Source organism: Callithrix jacchus, chromosome 15 (assembly GCF_049354715.1).
Source record: "Callithrix jacchus isolate 240 chromosome 15, calJac240_pri, whole genome shotgun sequence".
Taxonomy (NCBI): Eukaryota; Metazoa; Chordata; class Mammalia; order Primates; family Cebidae; genus Callithrix; species Callithrix jacchus.
In genome coordinates, this window is record NC_133516.1 from 62,923,715 (window position 1) to 62,950,955 (window position 27,241).

Sequence of the window (27,241 nt, forward strand, 5' to 3'; positions counted from 1 at the left end):
TTCAAATCAATTTACCATGTTATTTAATCTGGCATAAGCAGAAAACCCCCAAGAAAGATTAACATTAAAAAATACCTCTAAAATCTGCTGGTGTTGGGAACCCTAATTGTTCTGGCAACACAAATTGTTAAAACAAGGAATTTGTAAAGACAGTTGACAGCCATCACAAGTATCTGAATAATAATAATAAAAAAAGAATAAAAGAGTTTTCTAAATGTTGCCCTATATGCTGTAGATTAGCAGCTCACAGTATGAGCTCGGCCTTTGGGGCTATTGATGTGATCATGATCACCTATAGCAATGGCTGGCGGCATATGTGGTTACAGGTGTGTGACAGCTAAATGAGACCTCCACCACCAGGAAAGTGTATTGTAAGTGACTGTGAGAGATATTATAAACTTTGACTTTTTGCTGCTTTATATTTAAAAAGTCATTCCTTTTTTTTTACCCTGATCCTTTAACATTTATTAATTCAAAATTGAATGTGACCCAAAGCGGGTCACTATGCTGTGTCACTACATCATGATAGAGAATTGCTGAAGTAGAACCTACCTTTCCAACTCCAGTGAATGAGATCCATGATCCTCCTCAGGTAAACTGTTAAAGACTCTTTCAACTCTCCAGGTGTTCAATGAGTTAGTGTTATGTTTGACAATTGGGGAAAAATTATAGTTAACGTGTAAGTAAAATAACTAGATTAGGGTTTCTCAACCTCAGCACTATTGATATTTTCAGCAGGTTAATTCTTGTGTGGGGCTCCCTTGTGCATTCTAGGATATTTAGCTGCTTCCCTGGTTATATCCACTAGGTGCCAGTAGTAGTCCCCACAGTGTGACAATTAAAAATGTCTTCAGACATTGTCAAATGTCTGTTGGGAGACAAAATAAACACCAGTTGAGAACCACTGCTTTAGATCACCAGATAAGTTTGTACTGCTTATCTTCGCCTTGGGAGGTTGTGTAGGCAAAGACCCAGGAACTAGTTATCTTCTTAGTGATACCTCATGCACTTATATGATCAATTCTGACTCTACTAAAGTTGTTTCAGAGAATGATAAACTGTTCACATGGTTTAAAAACCGAAGGGAATATGCAATGATAAAATCACTTGCAAGAGACGTGTTTATTTGCCTTTCCAGGGATAGCCAAATGAGACAAAGAACTTTATAGGTTGTTAAAAATATTTGGTTCGTTTTTAGAGGCAACTTTAATGTATTTTTCTGAATGATGTGGCATTAATCACCAGGAAAAATGTTCTTACATAAAGGAGACATCTCTATTCTGGGCTTTTGAGACACACCAGTCTCAAGTGTTCTGCAGGAAAACGAGTCTTGTGTTGACTCATAGTTCATCTGTTTATGATATCGTCTTCATCTGGGCAGACAGTAGAGAGAAATTACATGAGTTCTATTAAGGCTCAAACATTACCCATCTATCCCAATAGAACAGTCACCAAAAAAGATAATTTTTCTCAATATCACCATTACCTTCAGTCTGTGTGAGATTATTACCTTCATCTACAGAAAACCAATGGACCATTTTAACTATTTATTCCACTTGAGTTGTCAAACTAAAGCAGAGTGAAAATGCCAATAATTCACAGTCGGGCCTTAACACACTTCCAGTGTATCACAGATGGAAACCTAAACACGCAGTAGACAACTTTCGTCAATAAAAGAAAAACAGCTGGCCATGATAAGGCAGACCAAAATCTGTATGGACAAGTCTTCACCAAAAGGAATTCACATTTAAGTTTTCATCAAATATGTTTTTTCCATCACCTTTCATGCTATTAAGACTTGGTGATATTGATCATTTATTTCTGTATCCTGAAGAGTCTGGCATTAGCCTGGCATTGAGAAAGCGCAAGCAACAAAATGAGCATTGAATAAATGGAACAATTAGCAGTTCTGTTATTATTGGAATAGATTGTAGCATTATAATTATAGTAGCAATGTGACTTCTATGTAATGAAACAAGAAGCAAAAAGTATATTTGCCATTTTTTGGTCTAAAATGTCAATAAAATAAATTGATATTTCTCATAACAAGCCTCTTCTTTATAGCATTTCTTAAGGTATAAAGATGTTCCTAAGAGGGAACCTGAGTGAGACTGGAACCAGGAATGGTTTCACGATGAAATTATTTAAAAAGATACTTTAAAATAAAAATAACTTTATATTTTAAAACATCTCTTTAAGAAACAATTTACAGGTAACAAACATGGATCACTTAGAAAACACAAAGATAGGTATTAAGAAATCCAACTCATAATTTTTATAATTTCATTTCTCAGATATAATACAGTTAATAAATTGACCAATTTATATACAAAATTATCAGTTACTTCATATAATTTGAGATGAATATATCTGCTTCCTCAAGTTGACAATATATTATGAACATCTGGAGTTTTATTAAAGATTCAGACACATTGGTTTCAAGGGTTATGTAAACTTTCACTGTAATGAGTGTACCAAGATTGGCATATGTTTATTCCTGGCTATTTAGGGTATGTCAAGGTTTCTCAGTTTGAAAAACATATTAGAATTACACACATTTTTGTGTGCTCTGAACTTGGAATTGAGGCTATATCTATTTTTAAGCATCTTGTTATATCTCACCAACTATTAAGGGAACCCAATTTGAATTGTGTTCCCCTAATATTTATATGTTGAACAGGTGTCATTATTTAGAAACAGGGTCATTGCAGATGCAGTATGTGAAGATGAGGTCACACTGGAATAGGTGGGCCACAAAGTCAGTATGACTGGTGTCCCTATCAAAAGGGGGAAAATGGTCACAGACCAATAGAGGGAAGGTAATATGGAGAGACACAGGGAGATGATGGCCATTGACAATCCAAAGAGAGAGACTGAGAAAGATTCTTCTCCCACAGCTCTCAGAAGGTTGAGCCAACCCTGCCAGCACCTTGATTTCAAAGTAGTAACCTTGCGAACTGTGAGGCAACACATTGCTGTTGGTTAGGCCACTCAGTGTGTGATACTCTGTTACTGCGGTCCTAGCAAATCAATACATTAGCCACCACTGCAGAAAAGTTATTCCTACTCAAAGCGTGCTCTCCCTAGCCCATCCCAGCATACCTCGACTGACGCCTAAAATAGTTTTGCCAAGACTTTTTAATCTTTTACTGTCTTTTATCTCCAGGTCAGTGTGTATCTCTGTTTCCCTTCTTCCAGTCTGTAGTCCTTGTAGAGGTCATTTTCTTATCATATTGTTCCTATAGTCTTGAAGTAATTAAAAATCATAATACTAGTAACAACAGGTAATATTGAATGCTTTCTATGTTCAGGCTTTATGCTAAACTTAGCTCTTCATGTTAATTATCTCCTTTATTGCCGTGTTAATGGACTCATAGAAATGAAACATCATCTCCATCCTGTTTTTCTCTTGTTTGTTTTGCTTTATTGTATAGATGGTGTCCTGTGCATTTTTTGCATCCATTATATGTTGACAGCTTTGCTACTCCGGCATAAGCCTTTAAAAATGATTGCTCCATGATGTGGAGTTATAACTAACTAAACTCTAACCACAGTGGTTCTTGGAAAAAAGATTAGAATTTGCATTAGGGTGGCATATATTCCGGGAGCGGAAATTTTCACTGAATTGAATTCCAATTGAGTTGGAATGTCACTGAAATCTTCATAGTATTTCAGTTCACTGAGTAACCCCCCACCTCACCCTGAGGAGGGAGGAGCACAGCAGCCAAAAAAGACTTTACCAGTGGTCAGGAGGCCAAGTAGGAGGCAAATGTTACTAAGCAATTGTGAGGATCCAGGACGACGGTGCTGAAAGCTGAGGGAAGAGTGGAACACAGACTTTGGGGCTGGGGAGCAGAAACCATCTGAAGCCAGGGTAGCAAAGAGATGGGTGCAGGGAGGTAACTGGGAAGCAATCAATGGAAGTTGGTTTGGGGCAGGCCAGGAACAACCCGAGGGGCAGGACTTACAGAGGAGGGTTTGGAAACAGGAGGAGAGGAGAATTTGTAGCAACACGAGATGGGCTCATGTCAAGGAGCAGAAAGAGAAGTTAATGAAAGAAGAATGGGCTGACAGCTGCTCTGGATTTTTGTCATTTAGGATGCAGCTGCTGGCTAATGTAGGGCTGTTTGGGCAAAGACAGCTGTCAAAGCCTGATGTTAGCAAACCTCCTGCATAAGCACTATGCAAACACTGCAAAGGTGGAGTTTGATGAGGGAAAAAAAGTATTGTTATTATTTTGCTTTACTAATGGATTTCTTACTATTAGTAAAGAAACTTATATTTTGCTCTGAACTCTTTATGGGACCACCCAGAAAATATGTCCTTTAGGATTTAGAGGGTGTGAAAACTGGAAGGAGCCTAAATACCCCTGGTTTTAAATAGCTTAAAACTCTGAAGGGGTGGGGGCATGCATTTATTGATTTATGCCAATGCCTTCTCCAAGTGTCTGGCCTCAATTCAGTGAATGTTCTTTCAGCCTGAAAGAGTTAATGCTGTTTCCTGGCTGCATTCTGGCTTTTTCCTGCTGAGGAAGGTTCTAATGTATTTTTTCCGAAGGTATGACACGAGTGCTTGATGCCTTCATAGAGACCCTGTCTGTCTTCTGCAAAGACCCAGTCTCCTGTATGTGCAGTAAAGCGCTTGTTTATGCATAAAGCTAAATATCAAATTTGGCTAAACTGCAGATGATAGTGACAGCCATAATCCTGTATGTGTTTCTTCTGGGAGTTCCTTAATTATATTCACAATTGTCTAGCAGGAGATTATCTGCTTGGATTTCTCTAGTTTGAAGTTCATTCATCTCATACTTTGGTAGCCATCTTTCCCTTGGCCCTGCCACTATTCACTAATCACTCCTTCTCCAATCATCAATCAAAGACCAAAAATTTGCCAAATTTAGTCATGTATTATATATTTATTTTGCATCCCTTTGCTACATCCATTCAGCAGAATTTTCTGCTCACCCTGGTGTCTAGAGAAAAAGATTTTATGCAGCATTTTTTCTGGCTGATTATTTATTCATTCAATCTTTTAATAAAAGTGTAGTCAGTGCTTTTGTGTGCCAGGTGCTGTGTTAGGTGCTGGGAATATGGTGTTGATCAAACAAACAGTCTGTGCCATCCTGGGCACTGCAGTCTAGTGATAACAGCTGCAAACTCAAGGGTCCCCCAGGATTCCTGTCAGCTGTAACCACTGCATCATCACCCCAGAGAAGAACTTCCAAAGCCATTCAAGCTTTACAAATATGTCTTCTGGGAAACATCGTAGTTGCCAACAGCAATGGTAGCACTGGCTTTTCACAGTCACTGGTTTGTGTTTCCAATGTGATCTTCTGGCCTCTTGCATGTAATCGAATCTATTTCATTGCACTTCCTCTGATCCTGCATCCTGAGAACTGATCCACAGCGAGTGAATCCTCTTCAAATCAGAAAGAGAATGTGTTCACAAAGGCTTATTTCTACCAAAAGGATGTACAAGATCAAGGCCACAGTTTATAAATTCCACTTTAGCACTCAATAATGCCAGTGTCTCCACAGGAAAGCTTTTGTGGTCTTAGAACACAGCAAGCATGACATTTGACTACAACATTTATAATCTCGAATGACTTTTCCAGGAGGCTATGCTCATTTAATTATTTAGTTCTGTGTAACAGCAGGGCTGGCCCTTATCCGAGGATTGATGGAATCCAAGTCATCCTCCCTCCCATCAGCCCCACTTGGTACCATATCCCTGGATCAAATCCAGAGGAACAAGGGCCCCTCCCTTATCCCTCCCTTCCTTTCAGGCTTACAGAATGTCTTCTGCGTGTAAGGCAGTAGGGACATAAAGATGAGTGACAGATATATATGCAGCTCTGCCTCATTTAGTGGAAGGACCCACAAGAAGGCACCATTTTAATATAACATGAAAACTCCAGAAATTGCAGATAATGACCAAGTTAAGAGTTTGGACTAGGGCTTCAAGGTGAAATGAGTTTGGGTGATGGGAGAGACCCTGGTATGGGTACATATTATTTGAGAATAAAAGCAGTTTTTAATACTTACTGTAAATATAAGACCAGATTCTGAAACAGATAATGACAACAAGTAAGTATAGTAAAGTGATAGATGGCCCATTAAGGTTTGGTGTGCTGTGGAAAACAGAGGAGGGGGTAATCCATTCCCCTGCAGAGATTTCTTGAAGAGGTGATACTTAACCCGAGTCTTATGGAATCAGGTAGTAGATAGAAAAGCAATTCCTGACTAAGGTGCAGCATGAATATAGTCCAATTGGAAAGCATTTAAGTATGAGCCAGCACAGTTTCAGGTTGTTGTTTGATGTGGCTGTTGGATATTGGTATGAAGGACAAGTTTCAGGAGAGATGAAGGAAGCAGGACTCAGATCATGAAGAACTTTGTATGTAGGGTATAGAAAGGATCCAAACGGCAAGTGTTTTCAAACAAATCAGAAATCTTACTTAGCATGAAGCTTTACTGTTAATTTAAAGAATACAGCTAATCCTGAGGCTAATGCAAGAAAGAGAGAAGTCCGAGAACATACGCATCGCTCCCCAGTTCGTACTTGCTGACTTAGGCAGGATGCACTCTGGCCCAGGTCAACATGTGATTTTTAAGTAATGTATGCAGCCACATTATTTGTGCAAAATGAAGCAGTTTTGGCTATAAACCATCTCAATTTTACACTTAGTTGGATAGCCTACATGATGTTTTCTAGGGAGCTGTGGTCCATAAATCTATAGTGTTCTATGTTTGTTTACCATAAGCAATCCTAGAAAGACTAGGTACATCTCACTAAAAGCATTCCATTAATAAGGCTTCTGCTAGCAAATACCAATTTTATGTTTGCAGGTCCATTATTATGCTATTAGTATGTTTACAAGAAGATTTAACCTTTTTGCTTTCTTTCCTTCCTGGGTATTTCCTGTCCACCTTCCCCATGCAGGAATGAGTGACAATGAGTTGTAGGCTTCCTAGTTACCATTTCCTTGTTAGTATGCATTTAGACATTATAAAAACCAATGTGGCATTAGAAATACAGTCCACAGACAATCTGAATCAACTGAGTATCTGACTGAAATGCATACACCTGTGTCTTGCCCAAGACCTACTGAATTAGTTCTCTCAAATGATGCCCCTGGAATTTGCATTTCAAAGAAGTCATAAGATGATTATTATGCAAGCTAATGTTTGAGGCTTTGTTAGTAAATGATGGTGGAATTTGAAGTGAGTTCCAAAGTTTAAACTAGGGGCAATTCTGAGATCTTTAGTAGCTTAAAAAATGAACAAAGCTAGCACTGAAAATTTAGGAATCAATTTGGGAGATAAGAAATAAAACATCCAGGGCATGATGGCTGAGATTGTTGGAGTGAAAATGATACATTATTTTTCATTCCAGTCAGAGCTCTGAGAATGTCAGAGAATTTCAACTTTTCTGGGTGAATGGGTCACACATCCATTCTAACATTCTGTGGTTATTCTACATGACCAATTGAAATGTACGCTAGTATAAAACTCTTGTCTTTTTATGACAATAAAACAATTGAAATGTGCTTGATATATAGTTTGAAAGCTAAAATTCACATATTTTAGAGTGGATACTTCCAGATTGCTCTTGTTTGATTATTTCTAGCTATATTCAGAGACAAACTTATTTTTCTTAGTTAAGAGATTATAGAAGTATTGCTTAGGAGAATTGGGCTCCAATCTTTAGTTCATCATTTGTTATAGAGAAGTGACACTGGAAGAAATTAAAACCACAGTGGTGATGACAATACATCATTATCTTTAGTGCATTCTATTCAGGCAAATTATTGGGCTGTATAGCTAGTCAGCCAGAATCCACAGATTAAATTTCAGAGATACCACATTTTTGTTGTATGACGTTAGACAGTTTATTTAATCTTTCTGAGCATCGGTCTTTACCTCTGTAATTGAGATTAATAAAAAAATCCACCTTTAAGTGTTGAGAAATTTAAATGAGTGCATTCACGTAAGCAGAGTAAACAAAGTATTGAGATTGTAGTGTTTAACAAATGGTAGCTATTGTTATTAGGGTCACTATATACATACATGCAGGACATGCACATGCCCAATAACTTTTTCTGTTCTGTAATAAACATGCTTCCTTTTCTTAATCTACTATTTCTTCCTCCCTTACATGTATTTTTTGGTACTGCTGCCAATCAAATAACCAATTTTTTTCCACTGGCTAAGAAGTATGTACTTGACCCACATTCATTCTCTCAGAATCTCCCTACTAGGAACTGAATCTTAAGAACAGAAAATGGCTAGAAAAGAAGCATTTTAAGAAAATCCTTGAGGAACTTGCTCATAATTCCTCTAACTCAGTTAGATAATGACTATATTGTTGCCCTTCCTTACATCTGATGAGATACCCATATTTTTACTACATTCATTTACATTTTAAAGAGAATTGGTTCCTGATGCTCATAATCAAAGGATCCTCAATGATGTATTAATGTTGAAGTTTTGATATATATCAGTGGACTGTTTCACCTCTGTATAGTTTGTATAAATTTTAGATTTTTATACATGTAGGTCTTTTTTCTACTCTTTAATGCTATTATGTACATTTATAATAATAATACAAATATTTTGCTAGCATTATTTTTCATGACTATATGCTATTCTGCCATAGAATTTTTCTACAATTTGCTTAATTATTTTCCTATGTTAGACATTTCAGATGTTACTACTCTTTGCTGTTACAAATAAAGTTCAGAAATGTTGGTGACTAATTTTAGTGCTGCATCAACCTAGCTGACTGTAAGTCTTCTGTCTTAAACACAGACCAAATCAGGCCAGAGTGAATAAAACTAGAGATCCCTCAAGCACATGCTAAAGAGTCTCATGTGCCTGGGCATCAAAGACTGTCTCATTGTCTCCTTCAGCTTGCCCCAGTAAGCAACCAACTACATGTCCCATGTCTTTAGGGTCTGATTACACCGAGGATATAAACAGGTATTTTAAAATGGTTTTATAATGTACAATGATAGAAATATTTAATACACTAGAGTTGAATGCTGAGAAGTCATGAGACTATGGGAAATAGTAGCTAATTTTGAAATTTTTAATACTTAGCCCAGGTGGTGCACTTTATACCAATTCTACCCATATCTCTAAAGCTGGGTCTGTACTCTGAACTTCACCTGCAGAACTACAGAAGCTGTGAGAGTGAATCTCATGAAGAGGTCGCCCTAGAATATATTTCAAGCAGCATCAATCCCAAACAAAAGTAATCTTTTAATCATCTTACATAGAGCTATGATCATGTATTCTTTAGGCTTCAGACGGTGCTATTTTAATGCTTTGGACTCCTCAGGACTTTCTGAAATCTGAACCCAGAAAAATAATCATCTTTTCTTTGTATATATATATAGACATCCAAGGTTCTATGGTGGCTTACTATGAATATGAAATCACAGATATCTGTTAAAGTTTGTGTAGTGCAATATTTTCCGAAAAGACATAGTCTAAGATTTTTTTTTTTTTTTTTTTTTTTTTTTGAGACGGAGTTTCACTCTTGTTACCCAGGCTGGAGTGCAATGGCGCGATCTCGGCTCACCGCAACCTCCGCCTCCTGGGTTCAGGCAATTCTCCTGCCTCAGCCTCGAGTAGCTGGGATTACAGGCACGCGCCACCATGCCCAGCTAATTTTTTGTATTTTTAGTAGAGACGGGGTTTCACCATGTTGACCAGGATGGTCTCGATCTCTTAACCTCGTGATCCACCTGCCTCGGCCTCTCAAAGTGCTGGGATTACAGGCTTGAGCCACTGCGCCCGGCCATAGTCTAAGATTTTACGTTCATTGAGGAAGTGATTTGATTTTTCTGTTGTTTGAGGCTTGTTAAAAAGTTCTAGAAATGTTAATAATGCATTTTATTAACACAGTGAAAGCAACCTCTTGAAACATAATTCTGGTAATCAGTATATTTACTGAGCATCATAAATTCATTTTAGTATTAACCCAAATTCAAATTAACTTAATTATCTTTCATTTGAAAAAACAATAACATTTTTATGTCCTGGGATAATATAATGAGATCAAGTGAATCCAATTTGATTTGGTGATTAGATTTCCCAAGGCAGGGTCTATTTTTCTTGGTATGTATTACCCCCTTGCCTCCTCCTTTTGGAAGCTTGATATATATATTTTTTAATTCTAGAAAGTTAAACATATTTTCTTGTTGTAACCAACATAAATAAAATAACAATGACCTGATTTGTCAATTTGTTCCATTCAAACATCTCTTTAATCACTATTAGAGAGTGTTAAACTCCTGATACATTAGATAAGCTGTTCCCAAGTCTTGTTTTCACGGTATCTGTTAGACTCCTGAAAATTATTGTGGGCCCTAAAGAGCTTTAGTTCATGTGAATTATGCCTATTGATATTTGCCAAATTAAAAGTTAAATTTGATTAGAAGAGTGGCATTGTTTCATTAAAAACAATTTTTTAGTGGCTGACTTAATAGAAGACAGCTAGAGTCACATCTGCTTCTGCATTACATTTATTTCAATATGTTATTTGGGTGGAAGTAGATGAATAAAACCTGGCCTCACACACATAGGTAGTTGAACAAGGGGGATGAGTATTTTAATATCCTATACATAGATAACTGTGGATGATCTTCTTTGATACTGTATCAAAACTTGACAAGTGGTAGTTTCTTAAATGTTAGTTGCAATGTGGAATCTGAAATACTATCAATGAACTTTTTGAGCTCCGGATTATTAATCTTCTATCTTCCTCCTGTTTTAAGCGGACCTTTTACCCATAAACAGTTTATAGCATCATGCATTGATATTTTGGAGGATACTGGTTCACTCTGTTATGCACATTGTCAAGACTATTGTAACAGGAAGCCAAGACGGAGCTTGACTCTGAATACAGTAAAGATAGCCAACAGGCAGAGTCAGTGCATGGAAAATTACTAAGAGCAGACATCAAAAATAGGGAAAGTCTTGCTAAAGCAACTTAACAGTATTCTTACTGAAAGCAGGTCAAAGACTTAAACATCAGTGAGGTGAATCCATAAAACTGACTTAGCAGGATTCTTGCAAAAACTGGGCTGTGCATGCCTGGCAAGAATGGGAGCCAAGGCTGAGGATTAGTTGAGAAGAGGGCTCAGAGGATCCTGACTAAAGTTTGGTCAAGAAGATCATCTTTGTTAACATCTTCCAAATGTTGACGTATTTCATTATACAATTTCAGAAAATCACAGTTGTTAGTATCACAACTAAATTCATCAGAAAAGTCTAAGTTGTGGGAAGCTGTCGTGCTGATAGTAGCAGAGTTTTCCAATGTTCTAATTTTTACTTTAAGGCTCAGTTTTATAACTGGTGCCAAATACTGTTCATTTTTTCCTTGAAGCGACAGACTCACTTTATTTATTTATTTTTAGTAAATATCTGTCAAATGCACAATGCTGAATAATCATACTCTGTCTATTGTTCTTTCAAGTAAAATTGGTGTTCCACAAGGAAAGCAGCTATTTCAGTCAGGTAGAAGAGCTTTCTCTCAAGATAACCATCACATTGCAGTATATAGAAGCATATGAAAGGATATTACTTCCAAGTGTGTGACTTAAATATTAAACAGATGTACTCAAGGTGAAGATTTAACAACTTTTACTGCTTTTTCAAGGACAGTCTTAGATGAAACTGGCAGTTAAAAAAACTTGCAAGTGTGTTTTGGTTCAGAATATGATGAATAGTAGTATGGTTTGGTTTCAGTGTTTTGATTTGTGCTAAGGCAATGTTTGTCTTACCCACCATAGCTTTTGCACCAATTAAAAAGTCAACCACTGTAAAAGACCTCGACCATCTGAATATTGTTAGGAAAGTAGTTTTGACCTCATGGACCTCGTGAAAGTGTCCTGGGAACTCCCAGGGTGTGCAAACCAAACTTTGAAAACTATTAGTTTAGATTGTCAAAATTTGGGAAATGATTTCTGTTGTATTATCGTATGCTAACCTTTAATTTTACTAATTTAATGGGGGAGTCTGGGAGTTCAGGTAACCCATTAACATTTTCTTTAATGCATGTGCTTGTGTATGTATGCAGAAAGAGAAAATAAGAGAGAAAGTGCAGGAAAGAGAATGTGAGTGAGAGTGAGAGAAAATGGGAAAGAGAGACAAGCAGAGATCGAGAGAGACAAGCAGAGACAGAGAATGTATGAAGGGCTGCTGTAAAGGAAAAGTGACCAGTGAAGATGTACTTCTTTTACTTTAAGACTCATTCAGGCATATTGTTTGCTTTAGCTTAGATCCTGACAAATGTAGAGCCTGAGACAAATGTTTGCATACAGGCAATTTCTTTGAGAATATAATCCTCCAGAGAGAAGGGAAAGCTAATAAGATTCCATTTTGATTTTTTTAAAGGTGGCTCCTCAGTCCTCCCTTCTGAGAGACTGGTGCTCAATCTTGCTAGACTCTTCAGAAAATCCTTAGAGCCACCTGCCCAAGAGAAGAAAGGAAAACATTTATTTATTGATTCCAGTACTCCATTAGTGAAGGGTGGGTCCAGAGGCACCAATCATTACATTTCCACATCACTTCTGTTTTTAGCCTGGTGAGTTAAGAGTGGCTCTAATTGAGTCCAATGTTATAGCACTAACAAAATCCAAAGGCAGGAAATGAAAGGTATAGGCAGGCTGGAAGCCATGCAATGGCCAGAGGAAGCCATGAAGCTGAGTGTGTGCAAGAAGTGTTCACCATGCTGCTTTTGCCTACTTGCATGACCATGAGCCTAAAGCCCTTGTTAAGACTCCCTAATGAATTCACCCTCACCTTGCAAGTCTTGACCCATATTTTTGCAAGTACCATACTAAGGTGGAATCTCTGAAATAATATATGTGAAACTACTTGTCAAAGAGTAGGCACTCAATTGATATGTCATATGGGAAGCTGTCTATGCCCTGCATAGAGATCTCTGAGCAGACAGACCAAGCTGCTCTGATATAACTATTATAAGCTAGAAGGAAAGTTTATATTTGGTCAGCTATATGAAAACAAAACAAATAAGATAATAACTAGCAAAACAATAAGAAAAGTGTTCATAGTTAGTATCTGTATGGATTTACAATGCCGTATTTTGTAAATAAACATAGAAATATGAGTTAATACTTATGGTACTCTGAGCTTGGTCAGCCTCTCTTGAAAGGAGGACCCCTGAGCATTGCTGAGTTGTTTCCAGTTTACGCTCGATGTTACTATTTGGCTTTAATGAACCAATCTCCTCATTCAGGCATACTGTCATTAAAAATGACTGTATTTTCAGAAAGAGTTGTCATGATTTAGGAATTTATTCCAAAAAATTATTCAGAGGTAAGTTCTAAATTGATGTATAAGAAATAATTATTTTAACGTAACACATAATCGTAATTTGAAAACAACCAAAGTGTCCCTCAAATAGAAAAAGTTTTAGAAATTTATGGTAAATGGAGGCATGAGATGTTTTGCAGATGTTAAAATTTTGTTTTTAAATAGGAAAATCCTCCTAATCTAAGTGCCCTGATATGAACACAGGATGTGAAAGTGCATATTCCAGATGACAATTGTGCTGAAAAAACATGTACATAGAAACTAGGAAAAAAAAAGTACAAATTTTAACACTGCTTATCTCAAAGGTGATTTGTGTTTTACATCATGCTTGTCAATATTTTTCCCGTTTTTTATTTTGAGTATGTGATATATTAATATTAGAAAAAAAGGAGCTGTTAAGAAAATGCTGGGGGTGGGAGGAAGCCAAAAAGAGTAAAACAGCCAACCAGCCACTGTGATTGAGAGATCAAAAGCAATCCAACAGATATTAAATATTTAACATGTTAGCCTGCTTTCTGTTGCCTTCGTCTGTCACCCATGTCAGGTTTAGACTTTGCTAGGATTCTTTTCTTCCACCAGGGTGCATTGTAGTAGAGCTGATCAAAACAGCTATACTCTGATTTTCTTGGAAGTCTGCCTGTGGTAGGTACCACCATTTCTATATGTTCAGGCTCCAACAGCGACTTCTGCTCATGTGACAGTCTGCCTATATAACAGAAAACTCTAGACTTTCTAGCAGGATTTTATTCAGGCCCATTTGATGTTGCTGCAACATCCCAAGATTCTGGCTGGACACAGGATATATCACATAAGTTTGGAATAAGCGCAGCAGGGACAGTAATCAATGCTGAAGAAGTTTGGTCTAATATTTCTTCTGTAGTCACACTCTGCCCTATGAAGAGCTATTCTGTCATCATCCCTCATAATAGCTAGAAAGGTACCTGGCTCAGTTACTAGAAAGAGTGCTGTATTTCTCACATGATGTAAAAATCCAGAGGATATTTCTTTACTGTTGAAATGTGCCCTCTGTGTCTATCCTGTCTCTCTTGGAACTCCCACATGTCCTTCTTGCCTGGATCCCTTCCCTCCTTTTCTTTATTACTCCTTCCCCTGTGGGGTCTGGCTTCTTAATTTTGCTGCCATCTCTTGTAGGTGTTTGGAAAACTCCAAACTTGCAGTTTCTCCATAAAATCAATTTGATCCAAAATTGATTATAGTATTCTTCATAGTGTACCTATAGGGCAAAAACTTTTTGTTTTTCTTCTAGAATATTTCTATGGATTATAAGGAGGAAAAAGTAGTACAATAAAGGACAGTTCTTTTTTTATTCCCGAGACGGAGTTTCATTACCCAGGCTGGAGTGCAATGGCGCGATCTCGGCTCACCGCAACCTCCGCCTCCTGGGTTCAGGCAATTCTCCTGCCTCAGCCTCCTGAGTAGCTGGGATTACAGGCACGCGCCACCATGCCCAGCTAATTTTTGTATTTTTAGTAGAGACGGGGTTTCGCCATGTTGGCCAGGATGGTCTCGATCTCTTAACCTCGTGATCTACCCACCTCGGCCTCCCAAAGTGCTGGGATTACAGGCTTGAGCCACCGCGCCCGGCCAGTCCCTCGCTTCTTGATCAAACTATGATTAATGTTGCTTTAAGGAGCATAAGCATAATTTCTTATTAATTTTTAAGTATGGATATTTCTCCACAAATGTTACAGGTTGAGTTTTTAAAAGCAATCTTTATAAGAAAATGTGAGATTGAAGAATTTTAAAAAATATACAGACATTTATGTATAAGTGGAATCAAAGTTAGAAACATCTGTAATTGAAATCTCATATATATGTGTGTTACATTCACCAAATAATAAAGATACAACATAACTAAAGAGAGAGCAATATCTGAAACTAGCAATAATGGTGACTGTGTTGTGAATTTCTACTTGTGATCTCTATAATGCTAAAAACTTAAAAACCTTTGAGAATTTTCCTCCTCCAAATATTTAGGATGTTTGTTTAACAAGTGTCTGGAGGAGTCTCCTCTTATTGGGGGATATAAGTCAGAGACTTTTGCATTTTCCAATTACCTGCTAATTGTAATATACTGAATGCATGTGGATAGAGGCAACATAAAGAAGGGCATCAATAGCATTAAACTAAAGGAGGCTGAAGTGAAAAATGATGGGAATTCTTTGGAATTTATGAGACATTTGCAATTATGAGACATTTGGTTGAGAACTGACATTTGCACATAATGCATATATGACACCCTCAGAGTGTTTCAGTAGCATTTGTCTGTACCCCATTTAGGATTTGAACTATATTCTACTCTATAGTATCACTGTTAGTCTACTTTATCACATTCACAACATGCTAAACGTTTCAGAACAGAATTGTGACTGAACACTCTCAGGTTTGGACCCCTTGCTACCATGGGTATCATTGTAGCAATGTAAATGCAATCACTATCACAGCCAGCTCTATGTTAGTGCATGTGGCACCTTTGTGTGAATTATAAAAGTCAGATCCTTCCTCTGGGTAGATGCATCCCTTTGCTAGGGATCATTCAACATTTATATACCTAGCTGCAATACATTGCTGATTTCAGACATACCAGGTAAGATGTTGTCATATAGAGAGCATAAATAGATGTAATAACCAGCATGCCAATATGCTGTAATGGGGAGAAGCCTTTTTTATTATGATGATAAAGCAAGTAATTAAAAGAAATGTATGCCTTATAAGCTTCAGTAATATAATCGTCCTGAGACTTAGTGCCAAAACAAAGAATATGCCTTTTCCTCTGTATGAACTTTGTCCTAAGCTCTGTCAACAGTTGATCCAGAGCTTTGATTGTTCAGCTATCCAGGAAGCCTACCAGAAAAGCCTTTTGATAAAGTGAAGTTGAGTTTATTAGATTTACTGCAGTAGGGCAGAACACCACCCTGACAGAATCTTACAAGTGCTTTAGACAACTGAGGTCAGAGAAGAGTAGTTTTATGGTTTTAAAGTCTAGAATCAAGAGGTTCAAGGTAGGTCTTTCAAGAAAGAGCAATGATTGAGTAAGATTTGTATTAGAATAATTTAGAGCTGCTGAACACTTTAGGGTAAGGATCAAATGAGTCTGGATAAGTAAATTCTTGTCTGATAATGAGTAGTTTGCCCAGATAACTAATCTGTTCTTCTAAGAGAAAATTTGTCCATATGAGCTTACCATTTGCTAAGATAAATCAAATTGCTATTATTTTCTAAAGTTTCTTGTTTGTTTAAAATCTTATCTTCTTGAATGATAATTTCTTAGAGATAATTAAGTCATATTAACAAAGGCAGTCTCAGGTCTCTGTCTTCTGTTCCCATGTGTTAGCCTATCCTATGGGCACCCAACCCCAGAAGTCACCTCACAATGCTCACCCAGCGGATCTATATTGTGTACTATATTGAGATTCCATTATATCTTACACGTACCCCCAATACTGCCTTTATCATACTATATTCTAATTGCCTCTCTTCCTAGGTAAACTATGAGCAACTTAAGGGCAACAATTTTCTTTTTTTTCTTGGTACCTCCAAAACCTAAACTATCCTGAGACAATCTAGATCTTAAAAAATATAACTGTGGAATGAATGAATAACCTATGCTATTTCCTCAAGGTCAATATTAGCTATTTGGTATTGGTCTATCAAAAAATAGTTGAAGGTAATTGTTCTAGATTTGGATCTCACCTTTGTCTTTTACCTCTCAGATGCTCAATTTCTCTATTTGTGAAATGAGAATGCATGTAATGGTTAACACCACTCTTTAGTATACAAATCTCCAATTTATTGCAGTGTTCATAATATGCCAAGGAATGTGCTAGGCATTTATATAGATTATCTACTTTATTCCTCACAATCATCCTGGGAGGCACTACGATACAAATTTTATATGATGAAAAAACCAAGACTCAGAGAAATTAAATAATTTTCCCAAATTCACATAGTCAGAAAATGTAAGATCAGAATCTCCTAATGAAAAAAGCCAGATTTCAACCACTTCATTAGATCTCCAACCATCTCATCTCAATCATGGATATTTTAACATGATTTGATGAATTCAGAAGTCAGAAGCCTGAATCTATCTAAATAAGAATCTTCACCATATCATGTTCTGTCTCATTGCATACTTCACATCATGGGGTCAACAGAATCTTGAGTCAGTCTTCCATGATGGAAACATTATACTTACAGAGGTGTTATGTTGCGTTGAATGCAGCCATCTTGAAATTTCTACCTAGAGTGGTATGTTTTACCCTTTGTATATAAGCAGAATAAATTAAATCATTCTCTTTTTTATGTCCACACATTACAATTAAAGACAGATCTCATGCTTTCATAACCTTCCTTTTTGCCCACACTAACCAAAGCTATCTCCTCTCAGATTTAAGCGTTCTCAGTTTATTTGGGTGTTTAACAAAAATATTTTCTATTATGATGCTCCAAACAGGACATAATGCTGCAGGTGTTGTTTGACCAGTATCAGACAGGAAAAATAAGAGTATCTGGTGAATTATGCTTTCTGTCGACCTTCAGGGCTAGTTATATATTCTGCCTTATTTTGGCAAATAGTTATGCCACAGAGGATTGATTTTTGTGTTCCTAAGGTCTCAATCATGGAAGAGAATTTTTCTTCTTGGAGCTGGTATCTTATTACACTTCTCTCACTTTCTTTATTCAATGCCTGCTCTCTGGATTAAATGCAAAACCAATTCCCACTCAAAAGGAGGCAAAAGTTATAAATAGAGGTTTGTGTGGTGAGGCTACATAAAACTTAATCCTTGGTTTGCTACTTACTATTTCTATGAGCTTGGAAAATTATTTGACCTCCCTGAGCTTCAGCTATCTCATCTTTGAAGTGGGAATTCTAATCCCTTTTCTTTGGGGGGTGGTGTTCTACATATTAAATTAGAAAAGGCAGGTAAACTGCTCACCTCAATCTCAGCCCCTGATAAATAGTAAGAGGTAACAAAAAGGATAACTGTTGTTTTAAAATCAAAACAATTGAAAATTTTAACAATGATCTTCCAGTAATTGGGTTATATCTAAATATGTAGTCAAACAGTTTATAAAGGAATTACCCCAGTCTCAGGGTCCTTTGTAGCCACTGATTTTTGCAATGGCAAAAGTAACATGTTTCTTCAATTCTCAAATCTTTCTAAAATTCTTTCTAAAAGATACCAAACAAGGTTTCTGATGCATCTATGTATTTGTACTCCTGTTTATATATAGCTTTATAATTGAGTTTTAAATTTTTTTCCAGCTATTCTTTGGTAATGACCCTGCACAGTGATCACATGGTAAGTTATTGAGAATATATTGATAATAAGCTTTATTGTCATTTTCTAAATTCAGGTTACTGTAATCTCTCTCTTAGGCTATGATGATAATTTTTTAACCGATATATATTTCTCTGAGACTCAGGCTGGAGTGCAGTGCTATGCTCTTGGCTCACTGCAACCTCCACCTCCCAAGTTCAAGTGATCCTCCACCTCAGCTTCCTGAAAAGCTGGGATTACAGGGGCACGCCACTACACCCAGCTATTTTTGTATTTTTGGTAGAATTTTTACCTGGTTGGCTCGGCTGATCTTGAACTCCTGGACTCAAGTGATTCACCTGCCTCAGCCTCCCAAAGTGCTGGGATTAGCAGCGTGAACCACCATGCCCAGCCAGTATCCCCAGTTTGAAATGAAAACAATAATACCTATCTTACCTGGATGCTTATGAGGATTAATTTAAATTTTTGTATATGACATGGTAGATATATGGCTAATAACTTTTTTAAAAACTTCATTCTTTACCCCTACTTGTTAGGGGGAACTTGAGAATAGGATGCTCCTGCTACCTATCATAAGCAGAGACATATAAGCATAACCTGATAAATATATGTTCTACAAGAGATCCCTACCTTTTCTAATTAATCTACCTTTTCAAATTTAACATGGACAGACCTCATTATTTAGCTTTCAGAAATCTCTTTTTTGTTGTTGTTTCAAGTATGAGTATAAGGGCATTAAGACAGTCTTGTTTCCATACTTAGTACCGTATGTTAAATATTCTCATTATTTAAGCTGCATTTTAGAACAATTGCCTGAGGTTGATAGCAGGAGATTATTGCAATTTATGTTCTGAATATGCATCTCAATTCCTGTGGGGGAGGAAGGTTGGGGGAGAACTTCTTAATTGCAGTTAAAAATTCTGTTTTCCCTCCCTCTGCACAACAATTACAACTGCTGTCAGTGTGTGTCAAACGTGGAATATGCCTCCCAAGAGAGCAGACCCCACATTTCCTTCAAACATCAAATGCAGTGACATGACAGATCAGAAACAGTCAGCTGCTTTCTGTCTTTTAAAATATATATGACAGTCACATTCATACCAAATGATTTCAATAAGATTAATGTTATTCAAGTTAGTACCTAGAAATTAATCATTTCAGCACTATTTTAGTGTTAACGAGACACTTCAGTGGAATCATTTGGCAAAGACTATTCATATTAAATTGAGAGGAGAGGCACAGATGTCAAAAGCTAATTAGCAGTGGACAAATTTTAGAGAGGATTCTGAATTGAGTTTTGGAAATAGGATCTATGCCTTTGGAAGTTTCTCTTTGCTTACTTTACTCTTGGGTCCTGGCCTCTGTTCTCTTAGGTAACATGTAAAACCCAGCCAGAATATGTCATCTACCTAGATACTCATGTTTTAAAAAGAAAGCACTTTCAGAACACAATTAAAAATCATCATCATTATCATTACAGGTAACATAATAAGTGTTACCATGTTATAGAAACTATGCTTGGAATATTACGAATACCATTATTATCCCCATTCTTCACCTAAGAAAAATAAGATAAATAGACTTGTTTAAGGTCAATTTACTTAGGCAACAATTTGTTGCTTTTTTACTATTCTAAGTCTTGAGATTAATTGCTGTTTCAGGACTGTTTCTTTCTATTATGACCTGTTCCTTTAGAGAAACCCAAACTCAAGTTTCTCCAATGAAATAAACAGTGAACTGGTAGGTAGTAAACTTTAATTTTTAGGAGAGAGCCACATATTCCTTTGAAATAGTGTATTAATCAGTTCTAGAATTTCCATTGGGTTTTATCATTCATCCTTATCTGCTGAGATTTATCAACTTTTTGTATATTCTGAGCATATTTTCCTTTGCCTCACTGAGCATAGTTATAATAACTGCTTTAAAGTAATTGTATGCTAATTCCAAAATTTAGATAATTTGGGTAATTGTCTTGTTTTGAATATTATTTATATAATCCTATCTGTTTTCATGTTGAGTAGTTTTTAATTTTATCCTGAACATTGTGGAAGTCATGTATTGTAGTTTCTGTGTTCTGTTATATTCCTCAGAAGAGCACTAAATTTTGCGGTAGGCAGACAATTAACTTGGTTGAGGTCAAAGTGAATACTCTATGACTTGGACAAAAGCTGAAAACTCAATTATTTTAGCTGAAAGTTTGTTGTTTTGTGTTTGCTCCACACGTGTGGTTTGGAGGTGAGCCAGAGATTTGGCAGAGAATTTCATTGTTTCATTTTTAGCTCTTGTCTTCCCATTATCCCTCTCCCTTCACTTTCCATGTATTGTAGATGTCCCAACATAATTTGTCCTCTTGTTCTTCAGGGTTTTCAACCATAGGTTTTTCAATCAGAGTTTTAGGCTCCTGTTTTGGCTTTGACTGTGGATAGTTTAAGAGCTAGAGAGAAAAAAACAACAGAGAGAGAGAGAGAAAGAGAGATAGGAAAATAATATTATTGAATGCTGTTCCTTTCTTCTAGGTTTTGATTTCTTCTCATCCTTCCCAGAATCTGCCTTCTCTTGTTCACTCTTAGGACCTTCAAGGAAGTTCATTTTTGTTTTATATCTGGAGTTTGTATTTTCTGTATATGGGAGGCTTGATTTGATAGGTGCTACCTTTTATTCTCTTTTGAGAATAAGAGCAAGCTAGAAATATTTTCTAATAAACATGAATGTGTATGTGCAAATGAATATGCGTGCTAACACATATGCCATTTATGAGACATTTCTGTGGGGTAAATGCATCTGTGGACATGTTGTGGATCTCAGTTCAAGAATCCTTGGTTCCTGTGCATAGTGCTGAGATTACTAAGTTTACCAAGATGTAGTTCTCACCCTCATAGATCCATTGTTTAGAGCAGGGGTCAGCAAACTATTTCTTCAAGAGCAAGAGAGTAATAATTTTAGGTTTATAGGCTGGCTTTATGACCTCCATCACAACTTCTTCATGTTGCTGTTATAGCCCAAAAGGAGCCTAGATAATACATAAATTATGGGCATAGAGCCAAATAAAACTTTATTTAAAAAAACAGACTACGAGCCTATGGGCTGTAGTATACTGTCACCTTTTCTAGAAGAAATATTTCAAATTAAAAAAGTTTAATAAGAGCATCAGTGTTAAAGAGAAATCCAAAATAATAAAACAAGAGATATGATATAGTTTATAAATTACTAAGGGAAGATACTCGCATTGAGACTCTGTTTAAAAAGCAAAAGAAAATAGCATAAACCTCATAAAATTGATTTCATCTTCTTATAGTCAAGATTCAAACATCAAATAACAGCAAATAAACCTACCCCTGGCTTATGCATAGTAATTACCTCTTCATCAGTTCTGCAGAACTGAAACTCTAAATCCTGTTTTGGTTTAGCGGTGGCATACAGCTTCTCACTGTTTTGTGGCTATTTACCATCTTTATTTTATGCTGGAATATGAGTTAATAGTACTGGTGATGGTGGGGATATATTTATTTATTAACTTGTTTATATGTCCTTATTCTTAGTGTGGTGATTATTACTTAGTACTTGGGCAAACTCATCTGAACAGATGAATGGGGAAAATTCATTTTTATCAATACCAATAACATAGAGTAGAATAGTAATAATCTTTTAAGAGATGTATATACAGTACATTAACATTTTATAGGAATGAAAATCATAAGAACATATCTAAGTGAAAGAACTAGTAGAAATTCCATGGAGAAAAATATTTAAGCTATGTTTTTAAAGTTGGATGGATTAAGAAAAACTATATAAAGCATTATTCTTCTAGTCTTTTTCTAGAAATTAAAGTAATACAGAGTTACATGGGGAAGGTGATCCCTTAGCTCTTTCTTCCTGATCCCAAAATTCTTCTGTTCCTTTATTGACCTCTGCTCTCTTCCTCCCTCATTTCTCTTCAGGAGGAGAAATGCTGATGTGATCTATTCACACACATTAGTGGATAAGCTCACTGTGAAAGACAGGTAAGAGCTCATGTTTTCCCATCCATGTGGTAGAATGACAATCTAATTATAGAAACCTACATGCCTCCTGGACATTGTTTTTGATTTCCCTACTTGTGTCCATTCAGAAAGTAGTAATATTTCCAAATGTAGTAGTAATATTCCCAGTTCGTAGATACATTGAGAATTTGATTCCAGGCCACTACAATAAAGCAAATATTGCAATAGTGATTTGCACACATATTTTGCTTTCCCAGTGCATATAAAAATGTGTTTATACTACACTGTAGTATTGCAATAGCATTATGTCTATAAAATGCATATACTTGAATTTAAAAATGCCTTATTGCTAAAAAGTGGCAACAGTCATCTGAGCCTTTAGTGAGTCTTAATCTTTTGGACAGTGTTGCTTCGATATTGATGGCTGCCAGCTGATTACAGTGATAGTTACTGAAGTTCAGGGTGGCTGTGGCAATTTCTTAAAGTAAGACAACAATGAAGTTTGCAGCATGAACTTACTCTTTCATTCACAAAAGATTTACTTGCAACATGCGATGCTGTTTGATAGCATTTTACCTACAGTAGGATATTTTTCAAAACTGAAGTCAATCCTCTTAAACCATGTCATTCTATCATAAAGACACATGCCTGAGAATATTCATTGCAGCACTATTCACAGTAGCAAAGACAAGGAATCAACCTAAATACCCATCAATGACAGATTGGATAAAGAAATTGTGGTACATATACACCATGGAATGTCATGCAGCCATGAAAAAGAATGAGATCATGTCTTTTGCGGGAACATGGATGGAGCTGGAGGTCCTTATCTTCAGCAAGCTAACACAGGAACAGAAAATAAAATAATGCATGTTCTCACTTTTAAGCGGAAGCTAAATAATGAAAACTCCTGAACACAAAGGAGGGAACAACACACACTGGAGTCTACTTTGGGGGCAGGGTTGGAGAAGAAAGAGGAGCAGAAAAGGTAACTATTGGTTACTGGGCTTAATACCTGGGTGATGAAATAATGTGTACAACAAACCTATGTAACAGAACTTCACATGTACCCCTAAACGTAAAATAAAAGTTAAAGAAACTCCTTAAACCCTGTTATGCTTTATGAACTAGATTTATGTAGTATTCTAAATCCTTTGTTTTCATTTTAACAGTGTTGACAGCATCTTCACCTGGAGTAGATCCACCTCAAAGAATCACTTTCATTGCTCATTCATAAGAAGGAACTCTTCATATATTCGGTTTTATCATGAGATTGCAGCAGTCCAATTACATTTTCAGATTTCACTTCTAATTCTAGTTCTTCTGCTATTTCTACCAGATGCCGTTACTTCCTCCACTGAAGCCTTGGGCACTTCAAAGTCAGCCATGAGAGTGGGAGTTAACTTCCTCCAAACTTCTATTGATGTGAATATTTTGACCTCCCCGCATGAATTACGGATTTTTAAAATTTTATTTTTAATGTTATGGGTTCATAGTAGGTGTTTATATTTATGGGGCACATCAGATACTTTGATACAATCATACAATGTGTAATAAACATATCAGAGGAAATCCATCATGTCAAGCATTGGTTATTTCTGTGTGTTGCAAACATTCTAATTGTACTCTTTTCATTATTTAAAAAGGTTCGATAAATGATTGTTGACTGTAGTCACCCTGTTGTGCTATCAAGTACTAGATCTTATTTATTATAACTATATTTTTGTACTCATTAGCTGTCCTCACTTCCTCCACCCCCACCCCCACGCTATCTGTCCCAGCATCTGGAAAGCATCATTCTATTCTCTCTGTCTTCATTATTTCTATTGTTTTAATTTTCAGTTCACACAAATGTGTGAGAACATGGGAAATGTGTCTTTCTGTGCCTGGCTTATTTCACCTAACATAATGTCCTCCAGTTCCATCTATCTTGTTGCAAATGGTGATATCTCATCCCTCCTTGTGGCTAAATAGTACTCCATTGTGTGTAAGTACCACATTTTATTTATCCATCAGTTGGTTGATAGACACTTAGGTTGATTCCAAATCTTAACTATCGTGAATAGTGCTACAATAAATACAGGAGTGCAGATACTTTGTTGATACACTGATTTCCTTCCTTTTGGGTATGTAACTAGCAGTGGGATTGCTGGATTGTATGGCCACTCTATTTTTAGGTTTTGAGAGATGTCCATACTATTCTCCATTGTGGCTCCACTAATTTACATTTCAACCAATAGTGTACAAGGATCTCCCTTTCTCTATGTTCTCTCCAGCATTTATTTATTGCCTGTCTTTTGGATAAAAGCCATTTTAACTGAAGTGAGATGATATCTCATTGTAGTTTTGATTTGGGCACCTTTTCACATACCTATTTGCTATTTGTATGTCTTTTTCTGAGAAATTTCTATTCAGATCTTTTGCCCAGTTTTAATCAGATTATTGGATTTTTATCCTGTTGAGTTGTTTGAGCTCATATATTCTAGTCATTAATCACTTGTCAGATGGATAGTTTATAAATATTTTCTCCCATTCCGTGGGTTGTCTCTTCACTTTATTGATTGTTTCCTTTGCTGTGCAGGTTTTTAACTTGATGTGAACTCATTTGTCCATGTTTTTCTTTGGTTGACTGTACTCATGCAGTATTACTCAATAAATCTTTGCCCAGACCAATATCCCAGAGAGTTTCCCAGTGTTTTCTTTGAGTAGTTTCACAGTTTGAGGTCTTACATTTACATCTTCAATCCATTTTTATTTGATTTTTGTATATGGTGATAGATGGGATCTAGTTTCATTCATCTGCATTTAGATATTCCAGTGTCATTTACTGAAGTCTCTTCAATGTATGTTCTTAGCATCTTTGTTGAAAATGAGTTTACTGCAGGTGTAAGGATTTAGTTCTGGTTTCTCTATTCTGTTCCATTGGTCTATGTATCTGTTTTTATGCCAATATCTGGTTGTATTGATTACCATATCTCTATTGTATAATTTGAAGTCAGGTAATGTGATTCCTCTAGTTTTGTTCCTTTTGCTTAATATGACTTTGAATATTCTGGATCTTTGGTGGTTGCATATAAATTTTGGATTGTTATTTATATTTCAGTGGAGAATGTTATTAGTATTTTTATGAAGATTGTATTGAATCTGTAGGTTGATTTGGATAGTATAGATATTTTAACAATATTGATTCTTCCATGAATATTGAAGATCTTTCCATTTTTCTGTGTCGTTTTCAACTTCCTGTATCAATGTTTTACAGTTTTCACTGTAGAGATTTTTCACCTCTTTTGTTGTTAACTCCTAGGTATTTTAGTTTATTGGTAGCTATTATAAATGGGATTGCTTTCTTGATTTCTTTTGCTGATTTTTCTCTGTTAGCAAATAGAATGCTACTGAGATTTGGATGTTGATTTTGTGTCCTGCAACTTTACAGAATTTATTTATTAGTTCTAATAGTTTTGTTGTCATTGTTGTTGTTAGAGTCTTTAGGTTTTCCAAATATAAGATCATACTGGCTGCAGACAAGGATAATTTGACTTCTTCACTTCCTATTTGCATGCCTTTCTTTCACTTGTCTAATTGCTCTAGATAAGAATTCCAGGACTATGTTGAATAACAGTGGTGAAAGCTTGCATCTTTGTTGTGTTCCAGATCTTAGAGGAAAGGCTCTCAGTTTTACCCCATTCAGTATGATACTAGATGTGAGTCTGTCATAGGCATAGGTAATTTTTATTATGTTGAAGGGTGTACCTTCTATGAACAGTTTTTTGAAGGATTTTATCATGAAGGAATGTTTAATTTTATGAAATGCTTTCTCAGCATCAATTGAAATGATCAAATCTTTTTGTCCTTCATTTTGTTGATATCATGTATCAACAAAATCAACATTGATTGATTTGCATATGTTTAACCATTCTTGCATCTCTGGAATAAATTCCACTTGGTCATAGTGTATAATCTTTTGTTGTTGAATTTGTTCTTGAATCATAGTGTATAATCTTTTGTTGTTGAATCATAGTGTTGTTGAATTTGTGTTGTTGAATCATAGTGTTGTTGAATCATAGTGTTGTTGAATCATAGTGTTGTTGAATTTGTTTTGCTAGTATTTTGTTGAGGATTTTCACATCAATGTTCATCAGGGATATTGGCCTGTGTTTTTTTTTTTTTTTTTTTATGCCTCTTTGTCTGGTTTGAATATCAATATAATACTGGTCTCATGTATTTATTTAGGAATCCTATTTAGTTGGAAGTATTTGTTTTATCCTCTATTTTTAGGAACAGTTTAAGTAGGATCGATATTAGTTCTTTTTTTTTTTAATGTTTGGTAAAATTCAGTATTGAAGCCATCAAGTTCTGGACTTTTCTTTGCTAGGAGATATTTTATTCTGGCTTCAATCATATTACCTGTCATTGGTCTATTCAATAACAAGCTTTTGGATTTTTTCATGGTTTAATCTTGGTAAGTTATCTGTGTCTAGAAATTTATTCATTTCTCACAGATTTTCCAATTTATTGACATATATTTGCCCCTGGTAGACTCCAATGATCCTTTTGAATTTCTGTGGTCTCAGTTGTAATCTCTTTTCATTTCTGGTTTTATTTATTTGGATCT

General features: G+C 36.1%; 1 long non-coding RNA gene across 39 annotated transcripts in view; it reads left to right on the top strand.

The window, feature by feature from the left end:
* Nucleotides 1-24,201, top strand: part of LOC103788313 (uncharacterized) — a 435,883-nt gene extending 411,682 nt beyond the window's left edge. For 37 of the 39 annotated variants that reach the window (XR_013526947.1, XR_013526969.1, XR_013526934.1 and 34 more), the window contains 4 exons: nucleotides 18,634-18,670; nucleotides 22,588-22,650; nucleotides 23,517-23,617; nucleotides 23,802-24,201. This is a non-coding gene — a long non-coding RNA (uncharacterized LOC103788313). Of the gene's footprint in view, nucleotides 1-18,633; nucleotides 18,671-22,587; nucleotides 22,651-23,516 lie in introns of all 39 variants that reach the window. The other 2 variants (XR_013526937.1, XR_008476783.2) reach the window with 2 other exon arrangements.
* The last annotated feature ends 3,040 nt before the right edge of the window (nucleotides 24,202-27,241 follow it).